General features: G+C 31.0%; 1 protein-coding gene across 5 annotated transcripts in view; it reads right to left on the minus strand.

Annotated features, from left to right (window-relative positions):
* The window catches only part of LOC127866575 (cGMP-dependent protein kinase 1-like), a 212,936-nt gene that overhangs the window by 95,492 nt on the left and 102,749 nt on the right, over positions 1 to 14,695 (minus strand). The window lies entirely within an intron of this gene.

The following is a 14,695-nucleotide window of genomic DNA, read 5'->3' on the forward strand; positions in this document are numbered from 1 at the left end:
ATACCGTGTGTTTGGATAAAGTAACGTATATCGACATATATTATACACATATAACCAATACTGTACAAAAGATACATGGATGGAAAATATTACTTAAATTATGGGTCAAGCGCTAACGTATACCGTAATTAATCTATTTAATTGTCTCCAAAACGTAGTACATATTGATTTAACGTTGAATTAGCTTTCTAAACATAATATCGTTTTGCATACTAACTAATGTATAAGTAGTTATATAAGCAGTGTGTGCATATTTCGATTGCTCATACATCGGAAGACTCCTACTTGCTGCACCTTTTTACATCCACTGCATGTATTAGGTACCAAGTTGTAAATCATTGTTCCATAACTTGTCATTAATACGTTAACTCTCGATTTTAAACGTAATCCAAAACCATTTGCTTTTCATTTAATGTATGGCCATGAATTTCAATATCGGTTGTTTACTGATACAGCGTTGTACACCAACACACACGTATTTCAATTGATTCAAACCATATGCATGCACCGTATATGAGTTTGGCTTATCATGAGTATTTAAATATGTTAAACTATCTTCTATTGTACATTAACAATTGTTATGATACTATAATATAATTACCAGCACCACTTATAAAGTTATATGCGACCATACAGAGCTAGAAAATAAACATTTATTTAAAGAAATACTCACACTCAAGTAATGATGATTTTTTGACACAATTAAACCATGCCTGTTGAACGCCAATGCCAGATGTTTGTATGTTATGTCTCCTCAACAAAAACACACAAACACACAAGTTTATGCTTACGAAGGAATAACGTAATTGAAATATAAATACATTACTGCTACAGCTTTACTTCGCGGCAGATCAGCAGCAAAATGACGTAAATGGTCAATAATGCGTAATCCGTGTATCCAGAAACTGTTAGTTAACAAACAATTGGCCAATGTTTTTAATTATTAGTCAAGGAACTATTTCATTTAATCACAATAACAACACATTTTTATGTCCATTTTTTACTGTGAAGTGAAGTGAAAACTACACACACAAACACTATTCTGCCCCATCACTGAGTAACACTCTTTGAACCATGTTGACATTTAACAGTCCACTGTTTGTTTGAACCTGAATCCATTTAAACCATCATCCATTTGTCATCCGCATTAAGTTAATACGCTATACACCTAATTGTCAACGAAACCATGATTGTGAACACGTCTTCGAATGAAATTGCAGTGCAGGGATCTGTTCAGCTGTATACATTGTTATGTGGACATGTATTGTATACTTGAAAGCTGTTGACAATAAATACGCAAATGAGATAGCTAAAATCTCCATTCAACATTTGTGCGTTTTTTTTTTTAGCAAAGTAAAGCAATTAGTATCCAATTTTATCTGCGTGTTTTTAACACGACCCGCGCATAACATTAGTGCGATATCGTATCGGTATTATATCTCCCCATTAAGTTCAATTGAAATTAGGTATTTACTCATGTCAAGATTATACAAGCAATAATTTACTTAACATTTAATAAAGAAGTCGTATTCTGTTCGCCATTATCGCTTCTTTATTCGGATTTAAAAAAGTAAACAACTAGCATAGGATGTTTTATTCCTGAAGATTCAATAATTCAGTGTCACGTCGAACTGTTAATATTCTGAATTAATGTTTTATGCCGCTTCGTTTACCGATGTATTCCTCCATATTTATATAAAGTATTATTAGATGGTAACGTATCAATGACAACAAAATGGCGAACGCATTTCAAATTGTCTAAAACTGAGCTTTATGTAACTAACAACACCTATGGGAGTAATTAAACTCATTAAATAACGCGACTTTCCCTGACATTGAATAAACAAGATTTCGTCCAAGCTGTGTTTAATGCATAAGTTAGAAAAGGATTTTGTAGTATCCGTGTACTTTCCCCAAACATATTTTTTAAATTCATTTTCGCAAAAGCGTTTGAAACGAACTAATCTTTTTGAATATGGTGCCTGCTTTTTTAAAAGGGGTTTAAATGAATGTGCGTAAAGTATCGTCCCAGATTAACTTGTGCAGTCCGCACTGGCTAATCCGGGACGACACTTTCCGCTTTTGTGGTATATATCGTTTACAGAAATTATCTTCTTAACAAAAATCAAGTAAAGGCGCAAAGTGTCGTCCCTGATTAGCCTATGCGGTCTGCACAGGCTTATCTGGGACGACTTTTAACGAACATTCTTAAAAAACCATTTTCACACAGCGTGGCTCAATAATGGTTTAAAAAGCAACATTATGAATTACATTGAGTACTTGTATACACGTATCTTAAAAATGTTAAAAGATGATAGGCGTCGTTTTGTTACACGGTGGCAAAATCTCTGTAAAATATGCGATATATAAATGAAGCAATCAAATTATTTTTTTATCAAAATAAAAGAACTACACCCGTTGAACACAATGTGTTTAACACAATAACAGATTGTGAAAACGTTAAGAAAGCCCTCACATTTATATTGAACAATTTTACATTTGTTAATATATTGAATTATCTTTACTACAGCTGCTTAATTAAACCAATGTAAAATGACTTGCTTATGTAATACTGTCGGATGGTCGATACACAACTACCACATAATTGGTTCTATCCTTAAGAAATATACATTATGCTATTCTTATTTTAATATAATATAGTAAATCATATATTTTACACACCAGCTTCCATGAGGAAGATACACTATTCAAATCATAAAATTAATTTATATTACAGTTCTTTCGACTTCAAACAGTCCATCAGTAGCAAAGAACTCTCATTATTTGCAAATACAACAACTTGACACGACTGTAACTCATTAAAAATCGCTAAAACATCATTTTAATAAAATTTAATGAACGACTGTCTAACTTCGAATGACATTGTGGAATGGAAACAAGAACAAAACTCGCTTTCGTGGATGAATAATCTAATTCATCATATACCATACCCTGTTTCCCATGTAATATTACCATAACGAATATTTTTTATCTTACACATGTGTAATATACTTTTTAAGCGTTTTCATTGGCTTAGTTTTTGTTCGATTGTCCAATCGCATTTTGTTAATTTGCTGAAATGACGTTGCAACGTCAAATGACGTCACAAATTTGTAAACAACATTCGGGATTTATCATTATGTTTACGTTAATATTTATTTAATTTGCTCATTTAAAAGCATGTGATAAAAACGATCTGACACTCGTTGTCATTTCATACCATATTTTATTAAATTCGTCCAGGAAATTCGTTAATAAGCTCGACAAAGGCTCACTTACTAACAGAATTCCTGAACTGGTTTAATAAAATATAGTATGATATGACAAGTCGTGCCAGATCCTATATATCAATTAGTCAGCATTTAAAGATTTTTGATAAGAGGTTCTCAGTAATTTTCATTAAATATAAGTGTAAGATACTTATCTGTTTGATTTATAGTTTATATGATAGTAAACGCAAATACGAAAAACGCAGTACAAGCTGGTTCAAATAAATTTAAAACACAAAAATGCATATACCATCAGTGTTAAGTAATCAATCGTTACAATGTTAAATATTATTAAGATACCACCTGGTTGTTTACAATCATAAATACAGTTTTAAGTTTCTTTTCAAAGAATCTACCACAGTATGTTACAGTAATTTGAAAATAAAAAAATACAAAATACTCAAATAGCTCTGCTTGTTTTATGGGATATGGAGGTCTGATAGTCAGGTGTTACACTTTTAGATGATGTCATAAATTGATTAATATAAATCGCCTTCAAAACTCTAATGCCATCCTCGTTAGAGCACTTATTGGAAACCTACTTAATGTATACATATTTAAATTTATAACTCTCTGAAACATATGTATGTTAAAATTTGGTGCTGTAGGCAAACTATAAAATTGCACTTTGATATATTTTGCTGAAACAGTCTCGAAACGTTTTTTAACAGCCTTTGGCAACAATAATACATTTAACACTACTCGTTAGATCAATATGTATTATTCGAAACAGAAAAAAATGGAAATAAAAAGTAAACCTACGGTATTTGCAATAGCAAAATGTTTTAAATCATCCATCACCTTTTACAACCACATGTCGAATTAACAACAGACAACAACTACTGTGATTTTCTTTTGCGAAAGTCATCCAATCAGATATAACACTTCTACCTCTTCTCTTTATACCGATTTATTGTAAGAAAACCGTGAATAAACCAACACTCAATACAATAATATTCTTGCAGGCACTTCAAGCAACATAAGCGTACGAATCAAGTTGAATCCAAATGTATTCCCCAACTGAATAAAGGTTTAAAACTATATAGCTTTGCAAAGGTAAAGAGGTAGGCTATTTGATAATAAAGACGAACTTAAATCATAAATACCAAAATGATATGAATATTCACTTTAAAGTGTGTTTGTTTAGTAAGATTGCTTATAGCGATTCATGTAGCTTAAACATATTGTTGTGGAAAACAGTTCTTGATACATACTAAACTAAACGAATTATGTCTATTCGTAGTAATCCTATTTGATTACAATCAAACATTTGTACATGAAATCTGAATTCATAAAAATACACATTGACAAGTTGTCCTCTGAAGCTGCAATTACAGCAGAATGGTCATTAGTCAATCCGACATGATTCTTAGTAGCAACTTCTCATGAATGGCGACATGAAAGGGAAATGCGAAATCCAATATATCATAGTGCGCAATTTGTGAAAGCGCTCTGTCTTAAGTCTATTGTGTCAAGCATCTTTTGCTGTGTGCTTGTTTTGGGGTAGAATGCACATCTCAAATTGTTTTTAAGTTGTCCCATGCGGTCGAAGAAACGTGGTGTTAAGCAGTGTTTGCTGGGTGCTTGTGTTTGGGTTGAATGCATATCTCATTGCGTTTTTAAAGTGTTCCGTTGGTCGAAGAAACGATGGCTGGAAACATAATATTTTCTGAAAATGAACTGTAGTTACTTATTAAGTGTATTTTAACATCAACAAAAACAGTTGATAATATTATAACTACCAATCTTGCTTCGAGTTTAGATTGAAAGTTTATAGGAAAGTCATATATTGTCTTCTTACAGTAAAGAGTATTTATGCGTAGTTTGAATTTGAATTTTTATAATAACAATTTTGTATCCCGACCCTATTGTTAACACGTTGTGCCGTGTTGACCCTTAAATGTACCTAGATTCTCAATACAATTGTATGAGAAAAGGAGGCTTGTATTTAAGTTATCGTACATTCTATAATAAAACCATTTAATCTATCTTCTTGCAACAGTATTGTCTTATAAGAAATGTCAAAATGTGGTATATATAGATAAAAAACGAAACTGTGTATTCCAAATTAAAAATGCATATGTGAAGTTATATTTTGTATATTTCTATCCATGCCTTACTGTAAATGATTAAATACATACATTGGGTACTGACGTTACATCCAATAATGCATGATTTTAACAATTGTACTGTTTGTAAGTAAAACGCTTGGTATTATTCCTTTCATTTATGGGACGGTTTGCTGACGGTCATCGAATCGTTAATTTGGACACTCGACATTATTCGCGCATTTAATTCTATTTCAATGTATTCATTCATAAATTTTACCCTGGGGCGGGGAAAAAAATGTACATTTGAAATGAAAACGTTTCAATTAAAATTACATTTACACTTATTATTACGTAACAAATGGTTTTCACCAATGGGAACGCCTAACTCGTATAACTTCTTAACAACTTAAGTTCGGAACTTATATAATTATGATAATTTAATCTTTTTTACTTACAATGGAAAATCTAAAAATACTATAACTGAATTGTTACAGTAGTATAAAAAAGATAATTTCATGTTGATATTAACCACTACATTATAAATCACTATCAGGGAACTATTTCTTGGTAATATAATTCAACCACACCTCAGCATAGATTACAAGAAGGAGCAGTAACAATGTTAGCTTTGCGCTTGTAATCGAACACCACTATTCTCAACAACATCGACTAGTATTTGAAATTAGCCCCATTTCGGAGTATTTAACAACGATTTTTATACAAAGTTATTACATTGATTTTGTGTGTGTCTACACGCAAACATTTTGAATTAAAATAAGATATATGTAACATATAATTTGCAAATAAGAAATTCCTTTACAAAACAAAAAATCTTTGTATGAACTTTTATCCGAATATAATGGATTTTCTAAATTATCAAATGCAAAGACATCAATGGTCTTTAACTATAACGTAGTCCGATTATATGTTTTAAACACGGAGTGATAGACATTGACACACACCATATATATGGAGTTATTTACATCTATCTATCTTCTTTGACCAAAAAATACTGCTATTATCCATGCCCGTATGAGTTAATCTATTCCATTTTCAAACACGATCTGTCTGTATCTTGATTCAAACTGCACACCACATTTCCAGTATTGATTGTATTAAATACGAAAAACAACACATGCTTTTGCACACACACAAAAACTCTCGCTCGTCCTATGGCTTGCTGCTGTTTTGTTACCGGAGATGAGCTAGACTACAGTGTAATTGCGTTTCGTTTTTCTCGCAGTAATATATATTGCATATTGCATATCAGTTCGAATTATTATACAAATCGACCACTATAGCATAAACACGTTCAAAATATGAATATCTTTTTTAGTTTCACATGTCCATAATGCATGTACAAAAATAACCATAGACAAGCCAACTGGTAGTTGTTTCCACATAAATAAAACTATTTTAGCTTTTCTAATCGCTTAAATAAAACACGACTAAAATATTTACAAAACGACTCGTACACCTTTTCCGGTTTCTTTTAAATCATCGCGCCAGACGCTTTTTAATGATCTGAAAAGGTGTATTGAATTGAGGAAAGATAATGAAACAAACTCTGTTATTCATCAAAAATAGCAACTCGTCGAACAAATTGTGCACATGATAATATGGAAAGTAATAATGCATCGTTCATATGGTAAACATTGATTCTCAAACAAACCCACCAATAAAAACATGTTTTGAGTGTTAAAGTCAGAGTATGTAAACATTAAGGTCCATCTCAGAACTTCAGAAGAGAAATCTCTACGTTTGCTAAGTGTAAGTTGTAAAGATAAACGATGGTACTTGATACAAAGGAATTGTTTCTACAGTTTTCCTCGATTAAATGGGACTGTAATGTTAACAAACGTTTGAACGCTGACACTCATTTCGACACAGAATCTCGTGGAACGAATCTGTTAAAGTAATACCGTTATATTTTTCGTTACTAACATTCCTAGATTTATAATAAGGGATACCTTAAGTGTTTGACATATTATAAATATCTGTTTCTTAGAAACTTTTTAAGAAGTCAGATTTTTATATTTCGTATTTATTTATTATACGTGCAGGTTTGGGTGCATTTAAAAATTAATTTTTTAAAGTTAGCGTTGTAGTTGCTTAATGTAAACAAGTAAAATAAAGCAGAAGCGGTCATACACTGTTTAAGGGAACATAAAGTACGAACATTACGCCGATGCGTCTTTTTATCGATTAAATGTAAATGACACTGTCGTATTCTTCTTCAGTTTTAAATATAATATTACACAATTCTTTTTTTTTCACCCATTGACTTGCTATTACGAATAAATGAAGAAACCATGTAAATATATTATGAAACTAATAAATAAACTATCGATATGTAATAAGGCAGTGCAAATATGTTTTCTCTGAAATATATGTGTACTTTAACAGTCGGTTTTATACTGGTTTATATTGCGCAAAAACATTGTATTGCAAATAAAATACACATGTGGTGCGTGATAAACCCTGCATACTCACACATATTATGATAAACGTTACATAACTTTTTTAAATAAAAGTTAATATCAAGTTCATGAATAAATAAAAGTAACTTACCAATATTTGTTATGACTGTGTGAAACTTCAATCTTTAGTTTCAAACAATGCATGTGCATTTTTTGTCTCAATTTATAATGTAAAAAATAACAATATCGTAGTTAACAAAATTTTGCTTTCATATTCACAACGCATTAATGGAATATCTATTTGCACGTTATTCAGACATGAAAGCATCTCAAAGCCGCATTATTCGTCGGTCAAACATTCAATCCTAGAATGAAACGCCAACTAGTAAGACACAGCTCTACATTTATTGGAAATGTATCTACATGGCCTTGTGAGCAGACAGAGCTATCAAAGGAAAACATTTTAAAGCGATACAACATATGAAAATTGAGGCTTGGAAGCATGTTTTGTCTTTGCTCTTATCTTTGCGATAACGGAATACTGATAAAGGTCGAATGTTTATCATTAACATTAATAAAACTTTTTATCGCTTCAAACATGTTTATGACACAGAACGTTTCACAATAAAAAATATTTACATAAATAGTAAAAACTGTTAACAAAAGTCATCATGCAAATGATTAAAAGCCCGCCGCAGTGCTATTCAAACCGGCAATACAAAAAGGCCCGTTATGAAAATAAAAACAAGATGTATATATACTAGTATACAATGGGAATCATGTCATTAATGAATTTCCCAACCAAGCGCGCGTTTGGCGAGTTTACCTACGACGAGTAAAATTTATAAACATGTGATAAATAACTGCACTATTGAGCTTTACTTATTTGAAAATTAAAATAATTATAATTTTCAGCTTCAGATTCTGAAAATATAAAACGTAGACCTAATTTAGCTGGCACGTTCAAAAGCTTGATAAATTCGCAAGTTTTCCTTCCGACTACATAAACTCTATCAAAGATTTACATTAAACAGATACCAGCAGATATTTATAAATAAGTGGCTGTCCTCCATAAAAATGAAATAGTATGCAGCATTGATTTTTGTGGGGAATACAAATGTATTTTTAATATTTTGAATTATTGGTTTACTTTTGAAAGGTTGCAAACCAAGGCGATTTAGCGGTGAATACAAGTTTTCTGTTCAAATACCGTGTGGTTGGATAAAGAAACGTATATCAACATATATTATACACATATAACCATTAACCTATACTGTACAAAAGAAACATGGATGGAAAATATTGCTTAAATTATGGTTTAAGCGCTAACGTATAATTAATATATTAAATTGTCTCAAAAACGTAGTACTGATTTTACGTTGAATTAGCTTTCTAAACATAATATCGTTTTGCATACTAACTAATGTATAAGTAGTTATATAAGCAGTGTGTGTGTATTTCGATTTCTCATACATAGGAAGACTGCTACTTGCTGCACCTTTTTACACCCACTGCATGTATTAGGTACCAAGTTGTTTATCATTGTTCCATTGTTCCACTTGTCATTAATACGTTAAATCTCGACTTTAAACGTAATCCAAAACCATTTGATTTTCAATTAATGTCTCAAAATATGTCAATCATATAATACTTTCTTCATTTTTTGGCCATGAATTTCAATATCGGTTGTTTACTGGTACAGCGTTGTTCACCAACACACACACGTATTTTAATTGATTCAAACAATATGCATGCACCGTACATGAGTTAAGCTAATCATGAGTATTCAAATCTGTAAAACTATCTTCTATTTTACATTAACAATTGTTATGATACTATAATATAATTACACACTATACTATAATTACCTGCACCATTTATAAAGTCATACGCGACCATTCAGAACTAGACAATAAAGATTTATTTAAAGAAATACTCACAAATTAATTTAACACATGACGAAAAAATAAAACCGTGCATGTTGAACACCAATGCTATAGATGTTAAAACACACAAACACACTTATGCTTTCGAAGGAATAACATGGATGAAACTTCAATACATTACTGCTACAGCTTTACTTCGCGGCAGATCAGCAGCAGAATAGCCACTAATGCGGAATCCGTGTATCCAGAAACTTTTCATGAACAAACAAATGGTCACGATTTTAAATTATGAGTCGAGTTACTATTTCATTTAATCGCAATCACAACACATTTTAATGACCATTTTTTTTACTGCGAAGTGAAGTGAAAACTACACACACAAACACTATTCCGCACCATTACAATGTAACACTCCATAGATATTTGAACCATGTTGACGTTTACAGTCCACTGTTTGTTTGAACCTGAAATCCAGTTAAACCATCATCCATGTGTTGTCCGCATAAAGTTAATACGCTATACACACACTAGTCAACGAAATCATGCTTGTAGATACGTCTTCAAATGAAATTGCAGTACAGAGATTTGCTCAGCTGTATACATTGTTATGTGGGCATTTATTGTATACCTGAAAGCTGTTGACAATAATATGCAAATGAGACTTCATTCAACATGTGTGCGTTTGTTTGGAGTAAAGCAATGAGTATCCTATTTTATCTGCGCTTTTAAACACAACCGCGCATAACATTAGTGCGAATTAGTGCGATATCGTACCGGTATTATATGTCCCCATTACGTTGAAAGTGAAATTAGGTATTTACTCTTGCCATGATTAAACAAGCAATTCTTAACTTCACATTTAATAAAGAAGTCGTATTATGTTCGCCATGATCGCTTCTTGATTCGGATTTTAAAACGTAAACAACTAGCATAGGATTTTTTCCTGAATATTCAATAACGGTTTATGCCATACGTTTTAAACCATCCATCACCTTTTACAATCACCTGTGAAATTAACTACACCGACTCAAACTACAGTATTTTTATCCCCGTTTTGTAAGAGTCCTCCAATCAAGATGTCGCACTCCTACATATTCTCTTGATACCTATTTATTGTAAGAAAACCATGAATAGGCCAACACCTGATACTATAATGTTCTTCCAGGCAATCCAAGCAACATAAGCGTAAGTATCAAGTTGAATCCAAATTTATCCCCAAACTGAATAAAGGTTTCAAAACTGTATATCTTAGCAAAGGTAAGGAGATAGGTCTTCATTCTACAATAAAGACGAATAAATACCAAAAATGATGCACTTTTAAGTGTGTTTGTTCAGTATGATTGCTTATAGCGATTCATATACCTTAAACATATTGTTGTGGGAAAAGGTTCTTGATGCATAACACACTAAACGTATTATGTATATTCGTAGTATTTCTGTATGATTACAATCAAACATTTGTACAATCCGAATTCATCACAATACGCATTGACAAGTTGTCCTCTGAAGCTGCAATTACAGCATAGTGGTCATTAGTCAATCCGACGGGATTCCTAGTAGCAACTTCTCATGAATGGCGACATGAAAGGAAAATACGAAATCCAATATATCACAGTGCGCAATTTGTAAAAGCGCTCAGTCTAAAGTATATTGTGTCAAGCAGCGTTTGCTGTGTGCTTGTTTTGGGGAAGAATGCACATCTCGAATTGTTTTTAAGTTGTCCCATGCGGTCGAAGACAAGTGGTGTTAAGCAGTGTTTGTTGTGTGCTTGTGTTTGGGTATAATGCACATCTCATTGTGTTTTTAAGTGTTCAATTGGTCGAAGAAACGATGGCTAGAAACATTATATTTTTCTGAAAATGAATTGTAGTTTCTAGGGATTTCGTTAAGTTACGCACAGTTGGTACCAATCTTCTCTATTATTTTACAAGCACACATGACATTATTTATACTTAATAATGCGTAGTTATTTCTAACATAACATTTCCAGTTTTTTAAATAAATAAATGCTCCATAAGGGTGATCTCGGTAATTCTACACATTGAAGCTTCCACTTGCTCTTGTCAAGACCGCATTTCCGCGTTTGAAATGGTATATATTTAATTAATCTAACTTATGGATACCGAATGTCAGAGTCACATAAAACCTATTCACACCGTTTTTGCCTTATTTCATTTCCGCTTTTTTTTCGAACAAATCAAACGAAACTCGTTGAAAAAAGGAGAACTAGGCATTCGATCTCAAAGGTGAATTAAAAGCGTTCATTGGTGTCATCACATGTCTGCACATGTGTAGATACCGTTATTAATATAATATATCACGTGTCACCTTCTAATAACATGTATAATGGCAATGAAGTGCATTACTATCAGAGTAATAAAACACAGCACAAATTAGGCTTCATGCTGGGTTTTATTTCTCTTTAAGTAATGAAGATGAACCTCGCTTCTGTATATTAATGACCTAGTAACTGATAAAACTATTTAAAAAAAAACGTGAAATATTATGTGATATTCAGATCGATAACATAAACTATTTAAATCTGCTAGTATATCCGATAAAAATAAATTATAATTGTCTTTGACAGTGTTGACGTTCAGTTGTTCGTGGTGACGACCGCATGCATTTATACATCTCTCAAGATCTCTTTTCGGCTTTGGAAATGATATAAATTAAATGTCACCAACTAATCTTTCAGGATATCAATTTTCCGAGTTACATAGTCCCCATCGACACCGTTTAACCATGTATGTGTGTATTTATATATATATATATATATATATATATATATATATATATATATATATATATATATATATATATATATATATATATATATATATATATATATATATATATATATATATATATATATATATATATGTATATATATATGTTTATGTATATATATATATATATAAAGTGAATACTTTTTTGAGTTACTCCCCCTTGATAAAATGTTTGCATGAAATAAACTTTTTACCATATCAACACACAGATAAAATTGCAAAGAAAACGTAAACGTTATTAACAGGGAGTATAGTTATAAAAGATAAGGGTATTTTTTATGTCTGTATACTACCGGTTTACCGATTTGATAAATTTTACGACGTGAGAATATTAAAGTTTAGCATTAAATGAACATCTGTATATTTGGGTTATAGCTGAATACCCACAAGTTTTTTTTTAAATGCTACTTAAAATAATGATAGAATTCTTTGTTATCATTCCTTTGCTGTTTAATATGTCTGTTTACAGATTTGATGATTTATTTGGTCAATTTTTCTCGAGTAATGTTAAGGGACAAGTATTGTGTAGTGTTGTCGTGTTTGTCTTATAAACACCAAAAAATGTAATAAATGTAAGAGATACATTTGCTAAATACAATATACCATCCCTTTTCTAATCTATATTGTTTTGCATTTTATCTTGTTTTTTTTTTACTTATCATGCCTATACTATTTAATATGTCCGTTTACAGATTGGATGATTTACTTGGTCAATTTGTCTCGAGTAATAAAAGTAAGAGATACATTTGCTAAATACAATGTACCGTCCTTTTGCTAATCTATACCGTTTTGTGACCTATTTATCTTGGTCTTCACTTCATTATCCTGTTTTACTGAACTTTGTTTGATAACTAAAAATACTGATTTAAATAGACAAAATCTGTGTTATAAAAATTAATTAATTTTAATTAGTAATACTTAAGCTTATACACACTATCAAACAGCATTTTAACGTTTAAACATATTTCGTTTTCGTTTAAGTTTAGATGTTAATAAAATGCCAATGATCACTATCTAGATTAAGCATTGGTCATTACCAATTTCCTGTTGAACATTCTTTTAAGTAAGATAACTCAGGATAATAACCCGCTCACAGCTAACGGTTAATAGGGAATATGCATTTTTTATGTGAGGTTGAATGCTAACGGTTGATAATATAATGGATTATTTGTATTGATCAGTTGAGTGAATGCATTGTACGTCTGCTTATGAAACACTTTGACAGCTGTTATTTTTTGCTTTTGTGTTTTTGAAATAGTTATATTTAAGTTGTGCAAACAATTTCCGTATATTTATTCTCTTCTTAATTGTGCGACTTTTTAGAAACAAATATATTTCTATTGAAGTGTTTTTTTTATTACTATCTATTATTATGTACGGGAATTTGCTTCTATAAATGAAATAAAATTATGAACACATGCGTATGGTACAAGTGTCAGTAAAAACCATTATAGCATATAAATAACGAAAACATTATAAATTAAATAATAAATACATTATAAATTATAAATAAATTAAATATTTGTATTAAAGTGTTTTTTGTATTACTATTTATTATTATGTACGGGAATTTGTTTCTATAAATAAAATAAAATTATGAACACATGCGTAGGGTCCAAGTGTCAGTGCAAACTATTATAGCATATAAACAACGAAAACATTATAAATTAAATAATAAATACATTATAAATTATAAATAAATTAAAAATTAAATAAAGTATATGTGTATTACATAAAGTTCGAACAATCGTTATACGAACAAATATATTCAATTGGTATCAAATGGGTACTAATAAATACCTTAATTATATCTTAAGCGAATGCACTACTCAGGCTTTATGAATACATGAGTACTGTATATATGCACACATAGTTGTTGTTACGCCTTGTACGTGTTCTTACTTAAATTGTTGTGATCGTATACATAAGTACTGAATATATGTACACATTGTTGCTGTTACACCTTGTACGTGTTCTTACTTTAATTACTGTGATTGAATACATGAGTACTGCTTATATGCACACATTGTTGTTGTTACGCCTTATACGTATTATTAATTTAATTACTGTGTTTGTAAGAACCCTTTATTTTTTGCGTTTGAAGATTATGTTTTATGTAGGTCTACAGTAGTCGCGTCAAATTTAATAGTATACTCTGTAATGCAATACTATTAGATATATAAGTTTCCATGAGCTGACAATATGCTATTGGGCGTTTTCATGCTATAATAAATACAGTCATACACAATTAAGAGCACACACACGCGCGCAGACACATAC

Source organism: Dreissena polymorpha, chromosome 2 (assembly GCF_020536995.1).
Source record: "Dreissena polymorpha isolate Duluth1 chromosome 2, UMN_Dpol_1.0, whole genome shotgun sequence".
NCBI lineage: Eukaryota > Metazoa > Mollusca > Bivalvia > Myida > Dreissenidae > Dreissena > Dreissena polymorpha.